Source organism: Clupea harengus, chromosome 25 (genome assembly GCF_900700415.2).
Source record: "Clupea harengus chromosome 25, Ch_v2.0.2, whole genome shotgun sequence".
Classification (NCBI taxonomy): Eukaryota; Metazoa; Chordata; class Actinopteri; order Clupeiformes; family Clupeidae; genus Clupea; species Clupea harengus.
In genome coordinates, this window is record NC_045176.1 from 3,934,792 (window position 1) to 3,961,910 (window position 27,119).

Here is a 27,119-nt window from a genome sequence, read left to right on the forward strand (position 1 = left end):
CACACACACACTCAACACACACACACACACACACTCAACACACACATGTAGCCCAGAGTGTAAGCAACACACACACACACACACACACACACACACACACACACACACACATACATGCAGCCCAGAATGTAAACAAAGACTATACACACACACACTCAACACACACACACACACACGCACACACACACACACACACACACACACCCAACACACACATGCAGCCCAGAGTGTAAGCAAAGACTGCACACACTCAACACACACACACACACACACTCCACTCAACACACACATGCAGCCCAGAGTGTAAGCAAAGACTACACACACACACTCAACACATACACACACACACACTCAAAACACACATGCAGCTCAGAGTGTAAGCAAAGACTGCACACACTCATACACACACACTCACACACACACACACACACACACACACACACACACACACACACACACTCAACACACACATGGTGCACAGTTGGCAAACACTGCATCCAAACCTCACTCTAAAGCATGTAAACATTTCACACTCAGACATGTGACACACACACACACACACACACACACACAAGTAAACAGATACTGGGAATGGGGAATGGGGCTCAGTCAGATGTTCCCTAACACACACACACACACACACACACACACACACACACACTCAACCATACACCAGGGACATTTCTGGCACAGGGTCTATACACACAACACATCACATGCGTAGACACACTGAACACATATTTGATATAGAAGTGTACACAAGAATTCATATACACATAAAAAAATTCACACTCTCGCACAAACACACACACCACACACACTCTCTCACACACACAATCTCTTTCTCACACACACTTCTCACACACAAACACACACACCACACACACTCTCTCACACACACAATCTCTTTCTCACACACACACACACACACACACACACACACACACACACACACACACACACACACACACACACACACACACACACACACACACACACACACACACACACACACACACACACACACACATAAATGGAGACAGCAGCTTCAGTGTTTCAGAGCCAGAGCAGCAAGCAGGAACTCCAGCAGAACAGATTGTGTCATTTGTTTATTTATTTATTTATTTGCTCTTTGGTTAATCCCCCTAGCCCCCCCCCCCCTCCCCTCCACCCGCCCTCCCCCACACACACACACACACACTGGCCCCCCAACACACACACGCCCCCCCCCCCCCCAACACACACACGCCCTCCTTTGGCCTTTCTTGTCTTTCCCTCCATCCTTAAATTGTCTATTTGGTGCGCAGAGGAACCACCACTGTCTCTCTCCCTTTCTTTCTTTCTTTCTTTCTTTCTTCCTCTCTTTATTCCTCTCTTTCTTTCTTTCTTTCTTTCTTTCTCTTTCTTTGTTTCTCTCTCTCTCATTCTTTATTCCTCTCTTTCTGTCTTTCTTTCTTCCTCTCTCTCTATCTCTCTCTGTCCTCTCCCCCTTTTTTTCTCTTGTCTCTCTGTAAATCTAAACTCCGTAATCCAATTGAGACAGGGGAGGCCAGTGTCTCTGACCTAAGTGCCCTCCACCAGAACAGTGTGCCTGTGCCTGCGCCTGCGTTCCCTTACAGCAACAGAGGACTCAGGAAAGGACCGCTCTGATCTATCATTAAAGGCTTATTCCACACAGCACAACATCTGTGGCAGCGAGCAAGCTTGTGTTTGAGCTGCTGTCAGTCTTTTTGATGGAGGTTCAAGGGGGAATGTGAACCAGGCAACTCTGGTTTTAACTTCATGTTTTATGTCACACTGCTGTGTAGGTCATGGATGTACACACACACACACACATACACACACACACACACACACACATTCTCTCTCTAACAAAAACATGCACACACACACACACACACACACACACACATTCTCTCTCTAACAAAAACATGCACACACACACACACACACACACACACACACAGACACAGACACACACACACACACACATTCTCTCTCTAACAAAAACATGCACAGACACACACACACACACACACACAGACACACACACACACACACACACACACACACACACACAGACACACACACACACACCTCCACTTGTTTCAACTCACCTTCTGGTTCTTGTAGTACGGGTCAATATCCTCCAGCGGTGCCCCCACCAGTCCTGGGGGTATGTCTCCAAAGATGCGGGGCAGGCCCTTTCCGGCCTCCAGGTCGGCGCGGGGCTTGGGCGCCTCCACGTTGCCCAGGTCCTCCTGGTAGTTCTTGGCCCGCTTGGCCTGCTCCTCGCAGACGCGCCGCTCGATGGCAGCCAGGGACTCGCGGGTGAAGCGCCGCAGGCTCTCCTGTCCCGTCGGTAACAGCAAGGCTGCCATCTTTTCATCCTGAGCCGCCGGTTCCTCAGGTTACTCACAGCTGGACGGGAGAGAAGGAGGGGGAGTTAGGAGAGAGAGAGGAGGGGGGAGGGGGAGAGAGAGAGTTAAGATAGATTTATAGTCGTCCGTTTTCGGAGACTCAGAGACACGGAGAGCCCTCTCCGATGTTGCAAACCCTCTCCGAGCACCTCTGCGTGGCCTGACGTGCACCTCACAAATTCTTTTACTATCCGACTCCGTCCATTCGTCAATACATCGCTGTTTACCTTGTGGGTAGTAGTATGCCAACATTAGATAGCTGGCTCAGACACCTCGCAAATCCCCTCAGATGTATTTTTCAGTTACAATAATGGGGATTTTACATTGCACAGTGTCTATTTCTCGGTAACTTCACAAGTCACACCAACAACTTTTATGTACAAATACGTCCATCTACGGAGTTTGGTCCGCCGCCATGTCTTTTTTTTTATGCTTTGCAACACCCACAACTGTCGGAGAAGCATAAATGAACATTAGTCCGTCGAGGCAACTGCGTGACCACGGAGTAACGGAGTCGTAGAAGTACGTATATTTCGGCCTTTAGTAGAGAGAGAGAGAGAGAGAGAGTTGAAGGAGGAAAGGAACAAGAATGGCTAGTCAAGAAAAGAGAAGATGAAGAAGAAGAAGAAGCTGACTGTCATCTTTTCATCCTGAGCCACTGGTGGTTACTCACAGCTGGACAGGAGAGAGAGGGGGGGAGTTAGGAGAGGGAGGGGGGGAGAGTTAGGAGAGAGAGGGGGGGACAGTTAGTAGAAAGAGAGAGAGAGGGAGAGAGTTAGGAGAGAGAGGGGGGAGAGTTAGGAGAGAGAGGGGGGGACAGTTAGTAGAAAGAGAGATGGAGAGAGAGGGAGACAGTTAGTAGAGAGAGAGAAAGGGGAAAACAGTTGAAGAAGGAGAGGAACAAGAATGGCAAGTGAAGAAAAATGAAAAAGAAGATGAAGAAGATGAGGAAAAGAAGATGGAGAAGATGAAGAAGGAGAAGATGGAGAAGATGAAGAAGGAGAAGATGAAGAAGACTGGTGCCCCAGGTTCCTCCTAGCTGCACAGGAGAGAGGTGAAAGGGTTAGCAGAGCGCCCTCTGCAGGAGGAGAGGGGAGGAACCAGAAGGACAAAGGTGACAAGGCAAGGAAGAGGAATAAAATGAACAGCATGAAGAAGAATATTAAGCAGAAGAAGAGGAGGAGGAAGAGGACTATCACACTAATACAGGGGATGGGTAGGATGAAAGTGTTGGTGAAAATATGATCAAGGCAATTATACAGATGAAGAAGAGAAGGAGGAAGAGGATGAAGAGGAGTAATGATAAGAGGAGGAGGAAGATAAATAATGATAAGAGGAAGAGGAGGAGGAGGATGAATAATGATAAGAGGAAAAGGAGGAGGAGGAGGAAGATGAATAATGATAAGAGGACGGCACAGAATAGGATAAAAGGAAATGGAAAAGTAAGGCATGAGGACTCAGGCCGCTTTGCCTCATGGGTAGTTCCTGATCATGCCCAGGTCCTGTATAGTCTAGTCCCTCCACCATGGGGATACGTGGCCTAGCATCAGGGGGCTGGGACTAGCATCAGCAGCATTGGATACGTGGACTAGCATCAGGGGGCTGGGACCAGCATCAACAGCATTGGATACGTGGACTAGCATCAGGGGGCTGGGACTAGCATCAACAGCATTGGAAAGTTCAAAACCAAAAACTTCCTGTGGGAGGGGCTCTAAGGTGGTCTGAAAATCTTTGGCTCAGTTCAGGCCCATGCACGGGTCTCTGAGACGTTAGGCACAGCCTTGGTTTTCACACACACACACGCGCACAGCCTTGGTACTGTTTACACACACACACACACACACACACACACACACACACACACACACACACACACACACACACACACACACACACAGCCTGGGTATTTTTCAATGTGCTTCTCGTCCACAATTACGAGTCGAGAGTCCAGACTGTGAACTCTCACCACATGTCACGCCTGACCCTGTAAGGCAATGTGTTATAATGCACCTTCACAGTGTGACAGCAACAGAGGCAGTCTGCATGGGCTTGGAGCTCTCTTGCCCAGCTGTGGAAGGGGTAGGACATGCTGCAGACTCTGACTCAGCTGCTGGGGTAGGACACGCTGCAGACTCAGACTCTGACTCTGACTCAGGTGCCCCCCTTAAGGGGTAGGACACGCTGCAGACTCTGACTCACTGCTCCTCTGAAGGGGTAGGACACGCTGCAGACTCTGACTCAGCTGGCTGGGGGAACAGCTGTCTCAGAGGGGCATTCCATCCTACTCACAGCAGATGCCTCGCCAGCTAGAGCACCTCAGTAGAGGATCTTTAGAACATCTATATCTCTATATTCTATATTCTTGTTCTCTATATCTGTACATTTCATTTGTTCAGTCAATCTCTGCAGGGCAGACCCCATCACAGCGGACCCCCAACATCCCTTCGAAAGGAGAGAACAACGGGTAAAGCGTGACATTCTAGACCATTCTAGAACATGCCAGACCACTCTCTCTATGTAACTGCAAAGCTGTGGTCTTGTTAGTCAGGAGCTATGGGGGAGGCTGTGAAGGACGGTCAGCTGACCTCCAGGCCCTCTCCTACTGGTCAGCTGGCCAGGTCACATGACACACGAGTCACCAATCGGCCTGCTCCATCCCACAGAATTAGTGTTTGCCTGGTCCCTGTCAGACGTCATGCTTTACCTGCCCCACATTAGCGATGAACAACACTGAGATTCACAGAAAAAAAGAACACACCAAAAAAGACCTCCATTGGAGGCCGAGAGAGGCCATGCTGGGTAAACACAAACACACACACACACACACACACACACACACACACACACACACACACACACACACACACACACACAGACTTGAAGGCTCCATCCTGGTGATTTTCCAGCGGGATTTCCGTGGTCAAACCCATTCCAGAGGCCACGGCCGCCTGATCAACATGCTCTCTGCACCGCGCCTGATCAACATGCTCTCTGCACCGCGCCTGATCAACACGCCTGATCAACACGCCTGATCAACACGCCTGATCAACATGCTCTCTGCAGCACGCCTGATCAACACGCCTGATCAACACGCCTGATCAACATGCTCTCTGCAGCACGCCTGATCAACACGCCTGATCAACACGCCTGATCAACATGCTCTCTGCAGCACGCCTGATCAACACGCCTGATCAACACGCCTGATCAACACGCCTGATCAACACGCCTGATCAACATGCTCTCTGCACCGCGCCTGATCAACACGCCTGATCAACGCCTGATCACACGCCTGATCAACACGCCTGATCAACACGCCTGATCAACATGCTCTCTGCACCGCGCCTGATCAACACGCCTGATCAACACGCCTGATCAACATGCTCTCTGCAGCACGCCTGATCAACACGCCTGATCAACACGCCTGATCAACATGCTCTCTGCAGCACGCCTGATCAACACGCCTGATCAACACGCCTGATCAACATGCTCTCTGCAGCACGCCTGATCAACACGCCTGATCAACACGCCTGATCAACACGCCTGATCAACACGCCTGATCAACATGCTCTCTGCACCGCGCCTGATCAACACGCCTGATCAACACGCCTGATCAACACGCCTGATCAACACGCCTGATCAACATGCTCTCTGCACCGCGCCTGATCAACACGCCTGATCAACATGCTCTCTGCAGCACGCCTGATCAACACGCCTGATCAACACGCCTGATCAACATGCTCTCTGCAGCACGCCTGATCAACACGCCTGATCAACACGCCTGATCAACATGCTCTCTGCAGCACGCCTGATCAACACGCCTGATCAACACGCCTGATCAACATGCTCTCTGCAGCACGCCTGATCAACACGCCTGATCAACACGCCTGATCAACATGCTCTCTGCAGCACGCCTGATCAACACGCCTGATCAACACGCCTGATCAACATGCTCTCTGCACCGCGCCTGATCAACACGCCTGATCAACACGCCTGATCAACATGCCTGATCAACATGCTCTCTCTGCAGCACGCCTGATCATCATGCTCTCTGCAGCACGCCTGATCAACACGCCTGATCAACACGCCTGATCAACATGCTCTCTCTGCAGCACGCCTGATCAACATGCTCTCTTCAGCACGCCTGATCAACATGCTCTCTCTGCAGCACACCTGATCAACATGCTCTCTCTGCAGCACGCCTGATCAACATGCTCTCTTCAGCACGCCTGATCAACACGCCTGATCAACATGCTCTCTCTGCAGCCCGTCTGATCAACATGCTCTCTCTTCAGCACACCTGATCAACATGCTCTCTGCAGCACGCCTGATCAACATGCTCTCTTCAGCACGCCTGATCAACATGCTCTCTGCAGCACGCTCGGCCTGCAGCACGGCTGATGGAGTACAGGACATCATGCTGGGGATCCTAATAGCTGGCATCAGCATCCAACTCATACGCCATACTGGTATACATGTGAACATCCTTTAACATACCAAAGACACGTCTCATCTAAACTCATACACCATACTGGTGTACATGTGAACATCCTTTAACATGCCAAAGACACGTCTCATCTAAACTCATACGCCATACTGGTGTACATGTGAACATCCTTTAACATGCCAAAGACACGTCTCATCTAAACTCATCATGAATATGTTTCTGATCAAGACTATGCCAGTATGTTCTTTCTGATCTTCACTGTTAAGGCATTATCTTTCTGTTTATATAAAGACCTACAAATTCCTTTCCTTTCTGTTTATGACTATGAAGGCCAGTATCATCATCACTATGAAGGTGTTCCTGATAATACCTATTTTATCCCCCCGAGATGGAACTAATTAACCAACAGAACTGTATCAGAATGCAAGCGCCAACTAATACTAGAGAAATAAAAAGTGCAGTTAGTGCTCTGATATATTGTCACTGAGATTGAAAATAAAATAATAACTGTAGCAAAGGAACCAATTATTTCATGGCCCACTGGGCTTCTTGGCAGCGTGCTCAATCGGTAGTTATGCATTGACCAAATAATACACATGATGTGGTCAACACGTGACCAGGGTGTCCTTATTCCAGAACCTTTAGTTGTGACATTACCAACTTGCCTGCTCTTGTTGTGGCCTCTTTCACATTCCCCTGAAGGAGAAAACAAATTAATCTGGAGATTTATGACAAGATGGGTGTCCAAGAACGGCCGTCATGTTTAGAGATCCATAAATAGCTCTTCCCACTATGGGGGGGAGAGGGTGGGGGAGGGAGATAGCAGGGTGTGGAGGCGGAGGCCAGAGGTGTAGCAGGGTTGGTGAGGGAACAGCATACGCTGGGGGGTGTGTGTGTGTGTGTGTGTGTGTGGAGAGACTCAGCCCGGCTTCCAAGCAAGCAGACGTGTTTTAAGTTCTCTCTGCCGGTTGCTGGTGCCAGGGGTGTGCTGGTGCCAGGGGTGTTATCCAACCCGCACTCCCAAACTAGGACACCCATCGGCTCGAGCCCGGGGTGGACCGGGTCACCAGATTAAAACCCTCAGCGGCTCCAATGACCCGCAGAGCACCTGAGTGTGGCCCGCTTCCAATGACCCGCAGAGCACCTGAGTGTGGCCCTGACCCGGATCACACACAGCTGTGTACGTCCACCCCACACTCGCCCTACAGCCGAGTTATGTGACCCCAGCTAGAATCCCACAGCACAGAGTGCTTCATAAGTGATAGGAGACTTATTAATGTGTTATTACAGTGTAATAGATTATGGCTGGGTGGTATATCGAAAATACTGATATATTTGATTTATTTTTATACAAGATGACAACAAAATGACCGTATTTGTAATATAGAGTCTGCGTTATATAGTTAAAGCAGGTTAGCATCTGCATGCATTTAAAACTGATCGCATTTTAACAGGGAAGAACAGTGCAGCTCTCTCTTGCACACACACACACACACACACACACACACACACACACACACACGACTGTAACCGCCAGGGGCATAGGGAATGGGGGACAGAGGAGTTATTCTTTATCCAATCACGTTTTGTTCTCTATTATGCTTCAGTCTGAGCTCCGCCCTTCACCACAACTTCAGTAGTCTCAGTTGATTGACAGACACATCATGGTGAACAGCCAATCAAATTGTTCTATTGCTACGAATCGGATGGAAACATACGCGGCTAAAGAATCTTGTTTAGTTGCAGGCAGTCACTTGGCTATTGGAGAGCCAATGCAAAAATACTACAGCTTAAAAACCACCTAGCTAGCAACAGTAAACAGTTCTGTGGTCCTTTTAGTCTCAAAACGCTTGGAAAGTGAGCGTTTAAACGCTGTAACGGTAAACATATTCCTGCACTACCACAAACACTTTTCTGAACACAAAAAACTATAAATCCTTATCATCCTAATTCTTCACTAATCCTTATCCTAATAAATACTTTAACAAGATTTTTACCGGGATCATCTCTATCAGAATCGGATAAACTTAAGGTTCTGTACATGGTTGCTTTGCAGAGCAGTTTGACAGTTTTTACATTCATCAAATTGGAATATTTTAGTTTCAAGTGCAGTCTTGTAGCAAAGTTGTGATTGTAGCCTACACTATGGCAGTCGGGTAGAGTTGGGATATTATCTACTCATGTTGAATTTAGTAGTCACCCTACATATGTCCTCAAATATGCAAGTATATTTTCTTGATCTCGCTTAAGAAACACATGACTTCTTGAAGAGTTTCCACTCATTCCGATTCAGTGAAACGCTGCTGCCTTAGTGTCTATGAATTCAAACCCCCGATACCTTACATAGCACCGAGAATACACAGACAAGCAGTAAGCATTCAAGTCTGTGACACCTTCAAGTATGCAGATCAATACTACTTGACAGTGCAATCAAATTCACATTTCCTGTTTCCAAAAATGTCCTTAGACTTTGCCAATGGGCTTCTCCATAATGGTACTCCTGACCATACTACAGTTATCACGCTCATAAACACTTCTACCATGCACACATCTTAAGAAGCCAGACTAAACAGTTCAGAGAACAAATTTACTTTAGATCAAGACGGAGGCATTTACCCAGAACTTCTTTGAGGGTATGCCCGGGGGGAAATGTGATGGAGTATTTGCTAAATATAACTGCGTGTAAAAAATGTTGCCCCACTTTTTTTTTTTGCGGTTCCAGCATATCATGTTTTACAGTATACCACCAAAAGAGAAACGTTCTAATATCTTCATTAAAAAGACGTGCCCCAAATGTAGCCATTTGTAAATCCAAGTTTTAAACATTGCATTCTATTTTTAGCACTTTAATTCTGGTAGGAAACCCGTCAGTCTCTCCCTGAATAACAAGTTGATTGGCTGGAATAGTGCATGGCTCAGTGCTGATTGGCTGGAATAGTGTATGGCTCAGTGTTGATTGGCTAGAATAGTGTATGGCTCAGTGTTGATTGGCTGGAATAGTGTATGGCTCAGTGTTGATTGGCTGGAATAGTGTATGGCTCAGTGTTGATAAACTTGGTTTCCCATGCACAGAGCCAAGCCAATGCATACCACATCCATTCTTAGGGAACAAAGAAATGTTATCCTATCATGATGATCATAGACCTTTTACCTTCCTTCAGAAAATAACTTTTTCCATTGGAGGAAGTACTAAGTAAAATGGAACAGTAATCAGTATTATTTTGAGTCTACCAAACCCCTTCCCTGAAGTTATTTTTGTACAGAAAGTTTACATTGTACATCCCGTGTTGCATGAATGTGCGAAAGCATTTCAAAAGAATGAGGGATTGCTGTTGTGATGTGCGACTCAAGTGACTCAAGTGACTAGAAGCTTGAATAAACAGTTTTGAGAATTTGACCAGAGAAACGTTCCAAAGGCACAGGGACAGCAAACTGTAAGCGTGAGCTTTGGACAGATTTGAATGTTATTTTCATTGCAGAAAGTACGAAAAGATGTTCCCACATTCAGCGGGACAAAAATACTTCCAGATTTATTTCACGTCGCCAAAAAAGACTCTCACACTCTCTATCTATCTATCTCTCTCTCTCACACTCTCTATCTATCTGTCTATCTATCTATCTATCTATCTATCTATCTATCTCACACTCTCTCTTTATCTATCTATCTATCTATCTATCTATCCCTCTCACACTCTCTATCTATCTATCTATCTATCTATCTATCTCACACTCTCTCTTTATCTATCTATCTATCTATCTATCTATCCCTCTCACACTCTCTATCTATCTATCTATCTCTCACACTCTATCTATCTATCTATCTCACACTCTCTCTTTATCTATCTATCTATCTATCTATCTATCCCTCTCACACTCTCTATCTATCTATCTCTCACACTCTATCTATCTATCTCTCTCACACTCTCTATCTATCTACCCCTCATTATGTCTTATGTCATCTCTGTGGCAGGTTAGGGTAAGGGTTAGATCTCTGTGGCAGGTTAGGGTTAGGGTTAGATCTCTGTGGCAGGATAGGGTAAGGGTTAGATCTCTGTGGCAGGATAGGGTAAGAGTTAGATCTCTGTGGCAGGTCGATGCCAGAGCTGTTACAGCCTCAGCCTGAAATGGTCTCTGCAGCAAGCCGCTCCCACGACATTTTCTCCATGTCATCGTTTTCAGTCAGCTTGATTTATTTGATTTAAAGAACATGATTCTAATCTGTTATATAAGCTGTGTGTGAGAGAGAGAGTGTGTGTGTGCATGTGTGTGTGTGTGTGTGTGTGTGTGTGTGTGTGTGTGTGTGTGTGTGTGTGCCACCAATCCAGAAACTGTAGTCAACTAAAATGACTAAGTCACGTTCCCTCAGATGTAATTCAAATCTAGTTGGAATTCTATTAATCGTCTTAAGTAATACACTACTGAACACATATTCACATGCACGCATGTGCACACAAGCACACACACACACACACACACACACACACACACACATACATACACACACTCACACGCACACAAAAGATGGAGAGGATTTTTTTTTTGGAAGTTGATATTTGAGCTCAAAGTCCAATCACATACACCCCTCCCTTCCTCCGTGCTCCTGAAGCAACGTTGTTGATTGGCTGGAATAGTGTATGGTTCAGACTGTTTCTTTCCCACTGAAGGCTTTTTTGAACCCACACACTGTATGGACAGCCAGAGAAATGTGAAATGTGTGCTTAGACCTGTGTCGCTAGTTCAGCTGTTTGAGAAGGGTCTGCATCTGAATGCCTACAGGAACACAAACACATGAAGTGGATGCATATCTCTGGGCTATAATAATGCATTGTGCTCTTGGTCAATGTATCACAATGGCAGCTTTGATTTGAGTGGGCTTTGTTGATTTTGTTTTTGTTGTTTGTTTTTGTTTTTGTTGTTGTCCAATACTGGGTTTGCCCTCTAACTACATCTGAGGGAGAATGGCACCAGCAGCAGAGGGCTGGGTAGATGTATTTCTTCAACTGTATGTTCATTTTTGCTCTTAGCATAGCTGCTTCATCAAGCATATCTGACATCTACTGACTATCGGACACTCTTTCCCAAGGCAGCTCACAGTGTGGTACAGCTACACATCTCCACCAGTACACATCCTACTGACTTTGGTGTTGCCATGACGTTGGTGTTGCTAACACCTTGTTCTACCTGTTGGACAACGGGAAGACTTCTCTGTTGTTGATGTCGTAGTTTGTCTGCCACTCATGACAGATCAAACATCTACTCTGGTGTGAAAGCTGATCCTACATTCCAGTGTACTGTGCTCAAAACACCTTGTGTAAGTTCACCACCCAGAGCAGCTCTGCTCTTGTCAGAACATCTCCTCAGCACGGGAGCAGCGTATCTCTCACACACACCAACACTAGAGTAGAGGAGTGGTGTATCTCTCACACACACCAACACTAGAGTACAGGCATGTATCTCTCACACACACCAACACTAGAGTACAGGCATGTATCTCTCACACACACCAACACAAGAGTACAGGAGCAGCGTATCTCTCACACACACCAACACTACAGTACAGGAGCAGCACAGCTCTCACACACACCAACACAAGAGTACAGGCATGTATCTCTCACACACACCAACACTAGAGTACAGAAGTGGTGTATCTCTCACACACACCAACACTAGACTACAGGAGTGGTGTATCTCTCACACACACCAACACTAGACTACAGGAGTGGTGTATCTCTCACACACACCAACACTACAGTACAAGAGCATCACAGCTCTCACACACACCAACACTAGAGTACAGGCATGTAGTCTCCTTTCACCCGGAAATGCTGAGGTCAAAGGTCACACTCACATGGAGGATGTAAACAAGGCAATGCCACGCCCTATAGGGCGCCTCTCAGTTAGGCATGGTGTTGGCAATGCCACGCCCTATAGGGCGCCTGTCAGTTAGGCATGGTGTTGGCAATGCCACGCCCTATAGGGCGCCTCTCAGTTAGGCATGGTGTTGGCAATGCCACGCCCTATAGGGTGCCTCTCAGTTAGGCATGGTGTTGGCAATGCCACGCCCTATAGGGCGCCTCTCAGTTAGGCATGGTGTTGGCAATGCCACGCCCTATAGGGTGCCTCTCAGTTAGGCATGGTGTTGGCAATGCCACGCCCTATAGGGTGCCTCTCAGTTAGGCATGGTGTTGGCAATGCCACGCCCTATAGGGTGCCTCTCAGTTAGGCATGGTGTTGGCAATGGCAATGTAAAAAAAAGTCTCTCTGGATAAATTAACTGGTCTATACTTTAAGAAGGTCTTGGTACGAATGCATCCTTTCTCAAAGCATCAACATTTTCAAAACACTTAGTGCATTTCTTGAAACCGTTTGTATGAACTGCACCACACAATATACGTATTACCTGCAAAAAAAAACATTACTTGCTCAAAATCCTTAGGTCCTCGAAAGTAAATATTTATGTAACAATGTTTATGTAACGATGTCCGTGCCATCAGAATGAAAAGTGCTTGTGTCATTGTTTATGAACAAGACAGTCAAAATGCTTAGTCATGAGATCATGCTTAGTCATGTGATCATGCTTAGTCATGTGATTAATGCTTAGTCATGTGATTAATGCTTAGTCATGTGATCATGCTTAGTCATGTGATTAATGCTTAGTCATGTGATCATGCTTAGTCATGTGATTAATGCTTAGTCATGTGATCATGCTTAGTCATGTGATTAATGCTTAGTCATGTGATCATGCTTAGTCATGTGATCATGCTTAGTCATGTGATTAATGCTTAGTCATGTGATCATGCTTAGTCATGTGATTAATGCTTAGTCATGTGATCATGCTTAGTCATGTGATTAATGCTTAGTCATGTGATCATGCTTAGTCATGTGATTAATGCTTAGTCATGTGATCATGCTTAGTCATGTGATTAATGCTTAGTCATGTGATTAATGCTTAGTCATGTGATTAATGCTTAGTCATGTGATTAATGCTTAGTCATGTGATCATGCTTAGTCATGTGATTAATGCTTAGTCATGTGATCATGCTTAGTCATGTGATCATGCTTAGTCATGTGATTAATGCTTAGTCATGTGATTAATGCTTAGTCATGTGATCATGCTTAGTCATGTGATCATGCTTAGTCATGTGATTAATGCTTAGTCATGTGATCATGCTTAGTCATGTGATTAATGCTTAGTCATGTGATCATGCTTAGTCATGTGATCATGCTTAGTCATGTGATTAATGCTTAGTCATGTGATCATGCTTAGTCATGTGATTAATGCTTAGTCATGTGATTAATGCTTAGTCATGTGATCATGCTTAGTCATGTGATTAATGCTTAGTCATGTGATCATGCTTAGTCATGTGATCATGCTTAGTCATGTGATCATGCTTAGTCATGAGATCATGCTTAGTCATGTGATCATGCTTAGTCATGTGATTAATGCTTAGTCATGTGATTAATGCTTAGTCATGTGATCATGCTTAGTCATGTGATTAATGCTTAGTCATGAGATCATGCTTAGTCATGTGATTAATGCTTAGTCATGTGATCATGCTTAGTCATGTGATTAATGCTTAGTCATGTGATTAATGCTTAGTCATGAGATCATGCTTAGTCATGTGATCATGCTTAGTCATGTGATTAATGCTTAGTCATGTGATCATTTAGTCATGTGATTAATGCTTAGTCATGTGATCATGCTTAGTCATGTGATCATGCTTAGTCATGTGATTAATGCTTAGTCATGTGATTAATGCTTAGTCATGTGATTAATGCTTAGTCATGTGATTAATGCTTAGTCATGTGATTAATGTAATTCTTTTCACATTTTCATTTAACTGTCTCTTCCACAAACAGTGGTTGATCGTTATAACCAACTATCTCCAACTAACTTAATACAATGTTGTATAATAATAATAATAATAATAATAATAATAAAACTTTATTTATATGGCACCTTTCATGCAAAAGAATGCAGCTCAAAGTGCTTTGTATAAGCAAATGTATGAGCTGAATGTTATCAATGTCACTCATTTCAACACAAGTGTCCCAGTGGTTATATATACTGTAAGAAACTGGACACTGCCCTCAGTTACAACCTGCTGAGAAACAACAGGAAGATCTGTGTGATGTGAAGATCTGCCACAAACATTCTTTGTGAACTAAGTCATTTTACAGTATACACTCAAAACACCGACGATCAGAGGCTTTTCATCTTCATTCTGAAAAGCACCTCTGCATTACCATGAAGAAACGAATAGATGGAACGAACAGTAATCAGCATTTAGGGGTGACAGTGGTACAGTGGTAGAGAAGTCGTTTAGTAATCAGAAGGTTGCTAGTTCGATTCCCTGTCGCAGCGTCCTTGAGCAAGACACTGAACCCCTAATTGCTCCTGATGTGCAGTGTGCCATCAGTGTAAATGTAAAAAAAAATGTGTATACATTGTAAGTCGCACATATGTAAGTCGCTTTGGATAAAAGCGTCTGCTAAATGACTAAATGTAAAATGTAAATGTAAATTTCCTGAGGGCACACAACCCTTCCCAGATGCTGTGTGTGGGGGGCAAAACCTTTCCCAGATGCTGTGTGTGTGGCAAGAGTTTTCACTGACCCAAATGACTACTTACGGTAGCCTAATTTGACATGCTGAACCATTCACACTCTAAGGGCTGATATCCCTGTAGATGATTCTCAGGAGGGTCAGATTTGTGTGCTGTTACCACAGGAAGACAGCCCGCGGGAGCACCGGGACATTTCCCAGGGTGCTTTGGGGGTTGTTTTGGCCGCCGTGAACAGTCAACTTAACCAGCAGTAACATGGCAAGCGGGAATGAGCTGACAGACCTCTCAGAGTCGACTCATCACTTCTCACTTCTCATCACTTCTCATCCACTCATCACTCATCACTCATCACTCCTCATCCACTCACCACTCATCACTCCTCATCCACTCATCCACTCATCACTCCTCATCCACTCACCACTCATCACTCATCACTCCTCATCCACTCACCACTCCTCATCCACTCACCACTCCTCATCCACTCATCACTCATCACTCATCACTCATCACTCATCATCCACTCATCACTCATCCACTCATCACTCATCACTCATCACTCATCCACTCATCACTCCTCATCCACTCATCCACTCATCACTCATCACTCATCACTCATCACTCATCCACTCATCACTCATCATCCACTCATCACTCATCACTCCTCATCCACTCACCACTCCTCATCCACTCATCACTCATCACTCATCACTCATCATCCACTCATCACTCATCCACTCACCACTCATCATCCACTCATCCACTCATCACTCATCATCCACTCATCACTCATCCACTCATCACTCATCCACTCACCACTCATCACTCATCATCCACTCATCACTCATCACTCATCACTCATCATCCACTCATCACTCATCCACTCATCACTCATCATCCACTCATCACTCATCACTCATCACTCATCATCATCATCCACTCATCACTCCTCATCCACTCATCATCATCATCATCATCTACTCATCACTCATCACTCCTCATCCACTCATCACTTATCACTTCTCATCACTCCTCATCCACTCATCCACTCATCACTCATCACTCATCACTCATCACTCATCCACTCATCACTCATCATCCACTCATCACTCATCACTCATCACTCCTCATCCACTCACCACTCCTCATCCACTCATCACTCATCACTCATCACTCATCATCCACTCATCACTCATCATCCACTCATCACTCATCACTCATCACTCATCACTCATCCACTCATCACTCATCATCCACTCATCACTCATCACTCATCACTCCTCATCCACTCACCACTCCTCATCCACTCATCACTCATCCACTCATCACTCATCACTCATCACTCATCACTCCTCATCCACTCATCCACTCATCACTCATCACTCATCACTCATCATCCACTCACCACTCCTCATCCACTCATCACTCATCACTCATCACTCATCATCCACTCATCACTCATCACTCATCACTCATCACTCCTCACTCATCATCCACTCATCACTCATCCACTCATCACTCATCCACTCATCCACTCATCACTCATCATCCACTCATCACTCATCACTCATCACTCATCACTCATCACTCATCACTCATCATCCACTCATCACTCATCACTCATCACTCATCACTCATCCACTCATCACTCATCATCCACTCACCACTCCTCATCCACTCATCACTCATCACTCATCACTCATCACTCATCATCCACTCATCACTCATCCACTCATCACTCATCCACTCATCCACTCATCCACTCATCATCCACTCATCACTCATCACTCATCACTCATCACTCATCATCATCATCCACTCATCACTCCTCATCCACTCATCATCATCATCATCATCTACTCATCACTCATCACTCATCACTCCTCATCCACTCATCCACTCATCACTCATCATCCACTCATCACTCATCACTCCTCACTCATCACTCATCACTCATCATCCACTCATCATCCACTCATCACTCATCACTCATCACCCATCATCCACTCATCACTCATCACTCCTCACTCATCACTCATCACTCATCACTCATCACTCATCACTCATCATCCACTCATCACTCATCATCCACTCATCACTCATCACTCATCACTCATCATCCACTCATCACTCATCATCCACTCATCACTCATCACTCATCCACTCATCACTCCTCATCCACTCACCACTCATCACTCCTCATTCATCACTCATCACTCATCACTCATCACTCATCACTCATCATCCACTCATCACTCCTCACTCATCACTCATCACTCATCACTCATCATCCACTCATCATCCACTCATCACTCATCACTCATCACCCATCATCCACTCATCACTCATCACTCCTCACTCATCACTCATCACTCATCACTCATCATCCACTCATCACTCATCCACTCATCACTCATCACTCATCATCCACTCATCACTCATCATCCACTCATCACTCATCACTCATCCACTCATCACTCCTCATCCACTCACCACTCATCACTCCTCACTCATCACTCATCATCCACTCATCACTCATCACTCATCACTCATCACTCCTCACTCATCACTCATCACTCCTCATCCACTCATCATCCACTCATCACTCATCATCATCATCCACTCATCCACTCATCATCCACTCATCACTCATCATCATCATCCACTCATCCACTCATCACTCATCATCCACTCATCACTCATCACTCCTCATCCACTCATCACTCATCCACTCATCACTCCTCACTCATCACTCATCATCCACTCATCACTCATCACTCATCACTCATCACTCCTCACTCATCACTCATCACTCCTCATCCACTCATCATCCACTCATCACTCATCATCATCATCCACTCATCCACTCATCCACTCATCATCCACTCATCACTCATCATCATCATCCACTCATCCACTCATCACTCATCATCCACTCATCACTCATCATCATCATCCACTCATCCACTCATCACTCATCATCCACTCATCACTCATCACTCCTCATCCACTCATCACTCATCCACTCATCACTCCTCACTCATCACTCATCATCCACTCATCACTCATCACTCATCACTCATCACTCCTCACTCATCACTCATCACTCCTCATCCACTCATCATCCACTCATCACTCATCACTCATCCACTCATCACTCATCCACTCATCCACTCATCACTCATCACTCATCCACTCATCACTCATCACTCATCCACTCATCACTCATCACTCATCCACTCATCACTCATCCACTCATCACTCATCACTCATCACTCATCACTCATCCACTCATCCACTCATCACTCATCACTCATCCACTCATCACTCATCCACTCATCACTCATCACTCATCACTCATCCACTCATCACTCATCACTCATCACTCATCACTCATCCACTCATCACTCATCCACTCATCACTCATCCAGTCATTACTCATCACTCATCACTCATCACTCATCACTCATCACTCATCACTCATTCACTCATCACTCCTCATCCACTCATCACTCATCACTCATCACTCATCCACTCATCACTCATCACTCATCCACTCATCACTCATCCACTCATTACTCATCACTCATCCACTCATCACTCATCACTCATCCACTCATCACTCATCACTCATCATCCACTCATCACTCATCACTCATCACTCATCATCATCATCCACTCATCCACTCATCACTCATCACTCATCATCATCATCCACTCATCACTCATCACTCATCACTCATCATCATCATCCACTCATCACTCATCACTCATCCACTCATCACTCATCACTCATCACTCATCACTCATCCACTCATCACTCATCACTCATCATCCACTCATCACTCATCACTCATCATCCACTCATCCACTCATCACTCATCACTCCTCATCCACTCATCACTCATCACTCATCATCCACTCACCACTCATCACTCCTCATCCACTCACCACTCATCATCCACTCATCACTCATCACTTCTCATCACTCCTCATCCACTCATCATCCACTCATCACTCATCATCATCATCCACTCATCACTCATCCACTCATCACTCATTCACTCATCACTCATCATCCACTCATCACTCATCACTCATCACTCATCACTCATCACTCATCATCATCATCCACTCATCACTCATCACTCATCATCCACTCATCACTCATCACTCATCATCCACTCATCACTCATCACTCCTCATCCACTCACCACTCATCATCCACTCATCACTCATCACTTCTCATCACTCCTCATCCACTCATCATCCACTCATCACTCATCATCATCATCCACTCATCACTCATCCACTCATCACTCATTCACTTATCACTCATCATCCACTCATCACTCATCACTCATCACTCATCACTCATCACTCATCATCATCATCCACTCATCACTCATCCACTCATCACTCATCATCATCATCCACTCATCACTCATCCACTCATCACTCATTCACTCATCACTCATCATCCACTCATCACTCATCCACTCATCACTCATTCACTCATCACTCATCATCCACTCATCACTCATCACTCATCACTCATCACTCATCACTCATCACTCATCCACTCATCACTCATCACTCATTCACTCATCAGTCATCATCCACTCATCACTCATCACTCATTCACTCATTCACTCATCACTCATCACTCATCACTCATCATCCACTCATCATCCACTCATCACTCCTCATCCACTCACCACTCCTCATCCACTCACCACTCCTCATCCACTCATCACTCATCACTCATCACTCATCATCCACTCATCACTCATCACTCATCACTCATCACTCATCACTCCATCATCCACTCATCACTCATCACTCATCCACTCATCACTCATCACTCATCACTCATCCACTCATCACTCATTCACTCATCACTCATCACTCATCACTCATCCACTCATCACTTCTCATCACTCATCACTCATCACTCATCACTCATCCACTCATCACTTCTCATCACTCATCCACTCATCACTTCTCATCACTCATCACTCATCACTCATCATCCACTCATCACTCATCCACTCATCACTCATCACTCATCACTCATCATCCACTCATCACTCATTCACTCATCACTCATCACTCATCACTCATCATCCACTCATCCACTCATCACTCCTCATCCACTCATCACTCATCACTCATCATCCACTCATCACTCATCACTCATCATCCACTCATCACTCATCACTCATCACTCATCACTCATCACTCATCACTCATCATCCACTCATCACTCATCCACTCATCACTCCTCATCCACTCATCACTCATCACTCATCATCCACTCATCACTCATCCACTCATCACTCATCACTCATCATCCACTCATCACTCATCACTCATCACTCATCACTCATCACTCATCACTCATCACTCATCACTCATCATCCACTCATCACTCATCCACTCATCACTCATCACTCATCACTCATCACTCATCACTTCTCATCACTCCTCATCCACTCATCACTCCTCATCCACTCACCACTCCTCATCCACTCATCAGGCGCGACTCTCACTCTCACAGCAGTGTCCCCAGCATGAAAATATCTGACATGTACTTCCCACATTCAGGGACCAGGTTAGTCAAAGACACTAGCTAAAACACACACACGCACACACACACACACACACACACACACACACACACACACACACACAACATACCCAGCATGGCTAGCTAAGTGGATAATAACAGTGTGACACAACAGCCTGTAGGCTACACAGTTTGCACATACATACATGATTACATCTTCATGGAGGAATTATATCATAGCAATGAGAATAGTGACATTGCAGACAGTATGTTTCAGCCAGTAGCTGTAAACTAAATTAGTAAAATTACCATTTTTATGAAAATCAGCCCGTGTCCACAGCCCGTTGCAGGCTTTTTATGGTGTGAGTGGAGTTAAAATAAAAGCTCTAAACAAACCAAATTAAAAAAAAATGTAACTGATAACTGATAACTGATTGATGACACTAAATTGAAAATGTTTCACTGATAACTGTTAACTGATTGATGACACTAAATTGAAAATGTTTAACTGATAACTGATTGATGACACTAAATTGAAAATGTTTAACTGATAACTGTTAACTGATTGATGACACTAAATTGAAAATGTTTAACTGATAACTGATTTGGAAACCTCTGAGTTAGGGAAGCGCACACACTGTACTGAAACAGGCTGCAGTACCGTAACCATAACACATCCACGAGCACAACACAGCAGCCTGTGTGACACAGACAACTACAAAGATCCTCAGCACCATATGCAGGCACACCATGGTACCATGGACTGAGATCATTAGCACCATATGCAGGTACACCATGCTACCATGGACAGAGATCATTAGCACCATATGCAGATACACTATAACAAGTCACTGCAATATATTAATGTAGCATGCTAATGAGAGTGTCGTGTCTAGATATGGTCTTGTCTTATTGATACTCTGTCTTTTCTATTGTTGCATTTCAGCTAACTCAGTATCGGATTCTCTTTGTGTGTGTGTGTGAGTGTATGTGTGTGTGTGTGCATCTAGCCTTTTACATTTCAACTAACTCTGTATCTCATTCTCTTTATATGTGTGTGTGTGTGTGTGTGTGTGTGTGTTGTTATGTGTGTGTGTGTGTGTGTGTGTGTGTGTGTGTGTGTGTGTCTAGCCTTGTACATTTGAGCTAACACTGTATATCATTCTCTTTGTGTGTGTGTGTGTGTGTGTGTGTGTATGTGTGTGTGTGTGTGTGTGTGTGTCTAGCCCTGTTCATTTGTCTGTGCTGTGATTGATGTATTCCTAGTGAGTTTTTGAGGGTGCACCCACCCTCCTTCACAGCAAATGTTTGTATTTTGTACTCTGAATAACTGTCCTCCCAGATGAACATGTGGCCAAATTCATAATTAGTGTGGTAGCTGTTACATCAACAAATACAGTTAAGTTACAAAACTAGCGGTCTGATACCTGTTACATCAACAGATAGAGTTAGCCCACAAAACTAGCGGTCTGATACCTGTTACATCAACAGATAGAGTTAGCCCACAAAACTAGCGGTCTGATACCTGTTACATCAACAGATAGAGTTAGCCCACAAAACTAGCGGTCTGATACCTGTTACATCAACAGATAGAGTTAGCCCACAAAACTAGCGGTCTGATACCTTGTTACATCAACAAATAGAGTTAGGCTACAGAATGAGCGGTCTGGTGGATTGTGTGAACAGGGTGGCCAGGGATGGAGTCAGATTCCCAGCCTGAGTTGCTGCTTCAGTCCGCCCAATGCTGTTATGGAAGCCCAATGATGAAGACCAGACTGAACATCTCGCTTTCTGACGCAGTGCAGCATACTGTTACTGTATAGTTCACTCACATCCACTCTGGCTCACTCACCCATGACATTTTACAGTTTTCTCCGTCGCGTTCGTACATACAATACATTTATCAGTTCAGAATTACAATTCTCAAACCGGTTGGTTCAACCTCCACGTCATCAGCGGATGGTGCACATCATAACAGCAATGTCTCATTCTTTTAAAATTTTGGAATGTTTGCTGAATTACTTCATTAATTACTCAATTCATTCAAACATTGATTGTTTACATGTGATTGGTGTGGATTGATTCAGTTTGTTCACAGGCCAGCTGAGGTCCATTTTGTGTGTGTGTTCTATAATCAACCATTCACCAGAATTGTGGACTGCACCTTTGAATGCCCATGTGATGCTAGTGTATGAACCCTAGGGGCTATTTAACATGAGGTGTCCCTCTAAGGTGTGGTTGGAGATCTCCACCCATGTCTGATGGCAGTGAGTTGGGGAGCTGGCATGGCGTCTTCACATGAACTCTCCTCGCGCTTCAAGCATGACCTATTTCTCCTGTTATCCTCCGACCTTTAGTTGCGATTACGATAAAATAATACTATCCCCACCCCGGGACCATCCATCCAGCAATATAATCCCCCAAATCTGATTTAAAACACATACAAATGGAAAATAGGTTTTTAGTGCTGAAGGTAGATTGCCTGAAATGACAAATTACTGCTGACATAATATATGGTGAGTCATCAAAACAGTCCCTATGGACAGGGTACTCTAGTGAGTCCCAGCTGCCTCTTTGGCCTCTTGCCATGGAGGGACTTTCTGTCGTTCATTTTCCCCACTGACTGAAAGACGAACCAAAATATGAGCAACAAAATGTCTTGATACTTGAATAATGGTGATAGCATTTTTAGCACTTTAGAGTGTCTTCGTTGCTTAAAAAGTTAAAAGTTTCAAATATAACCTTACTGATGACCCCCTTCTTTGGCAAACGCGCAACACACACACACACACACACACACATACACACAGACACACACACACACACACACACACGCACACACACACAAACGCTTGTACTATTAAAGATTGATGATAAAAACCTAAATAGCTAGAAGCTGAGAGCCAATAAGCCCTCCGCCAGTTAAGCCAGGACTACTCCAGGCCAAACAAACTGGTTGATTCTGGGAGACAGGCTGAAGGACAGTTAAGGGGGTCCAAACTCATCTTAAGACTGCTGAGGTCCGAGATGTTTCTAAGAACATGTAGTTCTGAAGGTACACCAACCATGCTGTGAACCTAATCAACTGAGATGTCCGAACAATGTAAATGTATATGTCATGTCCGAACAATGTAAATGTATATGCTATGTGGCAAAAGAGTAGATTGTGTGTAGTGTTTTTTTTTTATCTCAATGTAGGACCGTTGAAATAATCAGCCCCCCAAATCCAGAAGGCATTGTTTTACACTTTAAGACTTTCAAACTGCGTGAAGATTATTTACATATCACACAGTCCTGGCTGACTGGAACCAGCACGGATCCGGTGTTTCAAACTTGTTTTGAGTGCGTTATAACAGGTGGCCACCCGAGGACTGCAACAATTAAAACCACACAGATCAATCACAGATCAGTGATCAATGCCGATGACACACTTTACCTCATCAGAGGAAAATGTTCAGGCTAGTCTCAAATAAATCATCCGGCGGTCGGTTGTAACCCAGATCTACGGTGTGTATTTCACCCTCTTCACTGCGCTGACCTGATTTCCAGGTGTGTCTCTCCACCCGGCCAGATTAGGCACCAGGTCACGGCTCTCCCGACAGGATGGGGAGATGTCATTATGCTATAGTGCTGCGGGGAGATTTAGTCGTATACACAAAGTAAAGCGCTTTGGGGTCGCGCACGGACACTCTCCACATAAGAGCAGTCCATTACCGTTATGAGCTGACCTGGCAGCAGCCGGGTTATCGGCCCGACATCAACCTGCATTTAAACACGGCTATAGTCCCTCTGTCTCTGTATTGGGACTCATCTGAAAAAAACTTTTGGACATTTGGGTTAATATGAGCCTTTTTTGAGTCGATCATTAGACTATATGTATCGCTACAGGTTGTCAATTGCTCCTAGTAAGATACAACTATAAAAAAGTGCCACCGCGTGATTTCTGCTTATACGGAAAAAAAATGTCTTTCCCTTCAAAGGTATGAAGGCTACGTAGTTGCTTAAGATCTATCACAGGGTAATTCACATATGCACAATTATCTGAGTTAATTCTTTTGAGTCAATATTCCAACGGTTATATCATTGTGTACAATTAAAATTGAATGCATATATAGTCTATTGTTTAACAATCTGCGGAAAGAGCCTTTTCTAAATGCACTCGTCAAAACTTCTCTAGCACGGGCATGTCAGAGGCAGATGTAGCCTATCCAAAAACATCTTTAGAGGAAGTAAATTAGCCATTCATCTAACATCGATTAACTTCAATATTTCCATTCAGTACACTTTTTTGTCAACTATAACTTAATTTCATAACTATTGCTCAAATTAGACGAAACTAAAAACGGAGCGAGAATACGCGAAAACAAACTGAGGTAGCTTAAAGAAACTACAGAAAAGGACTTACGTGTGAAACTCTAGTTTGCAGCATTGCTTCCAGAGTTAAAGTTTTTCCCATTAGATGTCAGAAATACGTTTAGCCCTCAAAGTCCTTTCAAAATCCATACTGAACGATGATTTCCGTCCAAATTCCTGGAATTCATAATCATTATTGCTCCCACTGAAAAATGTCAAGCACTTCTAAAAGCTCTCGGAGCCTTTGGGCATCGCCAAAACATTACATCCATGATAGTTATTCATTTTATGGCGCTGGTTAGAAGCGTGATCCAAAACATTTTCCCGCTGAATATTTTTTCTTTTTTCTTTTAAATCACCGGAACTCGGACGATGTGATTCTCCTTTTCCGAACTTCTAAAATGTTGTCTGCGTTTGAAATGTTTGCATTGGTGCCATCCAGCCGGAGCTTGCTCTCCCCGACACAGAAGCCCTTGGAACACCGCCCTAGGCGCAGGTCGGAACTGTAGCCATGGTGCTCTCAAAGCCGTGCGCTTCAGGGATGAAAAAACTCCCAAACCTTCGCTTGCCCTTGAGAGCCGCGGAGACGGAGCCAGCCGCGGGGGGATTACGGTTGCCTGCAGCTAATGGTCCAAAAGCACTGCTGTTTCATAGCCTACGCCGCAGCCTGGTTTCCCATAGTAGTCATAATCCCAAAACACTGGCTACTATGTATGTTTAAGTTCAAGAAACTGTTGGTGTTTTGGTCTATTGTTGTTTTGTTTTGTTTGTCCGGTCTTTTGTTTGTTCACTTTACAAGGTAAAGTGGGTGCGTTTTTACAGTTTGGATTTCATGCCAAGAATATGCCTACTTTTTCAGCTTTTCACATGATGTGAAATTGTCACATATTTGTTACATTTGCCAGATGTTCTTTTATAAAGTATGTAACGAAATTCCCTTGTTTGACAGACTAAATTACTCGCATATTCAGTCACTGTAGTTTGTCCATATTTTGTCCGTTCGCCGATTTTTCAGAAGCGTTTCAAACTCCTTGGGCGCAGATCCGCAACTGAAACCGTGTTACTAGTGCTCCCCCTACCGGAGACAGTGAGTAACGGTATCCTAAAAGAATGAGAACTTCACAGCACCAACAGTTTTTCAACCTGTTGACGACTAGTAATGCATTCTAGTGATATTAATGAAATACATTGTTGTTTTGAAGTTGTGCAATATGGAGAAGTCAAGTTGGGTAAGTTTATTTATTTACATTTGTACATATTTCACATTTTATAGAGTGATGACATCTTGGTGCTTTCACTTCTGCATTCACTTCATATCAGTCGTTTTTATCCAAAATGACCGCACAGAACAGCCTTGAACAACAGGTTCATTTTTGCTGAGGTCTCTTGAGGTTAATGAGAGTGAGCAGGTATCTTTGCAAATAAAGTTTGATTGATTGATTGATTGATTGATTTGCAGATTTTGGACTGATGTTTATCGGGTGTGCCTTGTATTTCGTCAGCATTTCCTTTGACGTGTTTAAACCACAGGTGCTTATGACACAGCAATGGATCCTGTGGTTACCTCCATCTGTCTCTGACTCACTACTGTAGGACCCAGCGGTTACCTCCATCTGTCTCACTACTGTAGGACCCAGCGGTTACCTCCATCTGACTCACTACTGTAGGACCCAGCGGTTACCTCCATCTGTCTCTGACTCACTACTGTAGGACCCAGCGGTTACCTCCATCTGACTCACTACTGTAGGGCCCAGCGGTTACCTCCATCTG

General features: G+C 44.7%; 1 pseudogene; it reads right to left on the reverse strand.

Annotated features, from left to right (window-relative positions):
* Window positions 1–26,382, reverse strand: part of LOC105892315 — an 88,901-nt pseudogene extending 62,519 nt beyond the window's left edge.
* Window positions 26,383–27,119: the final 737 nt, after the last annotated feature.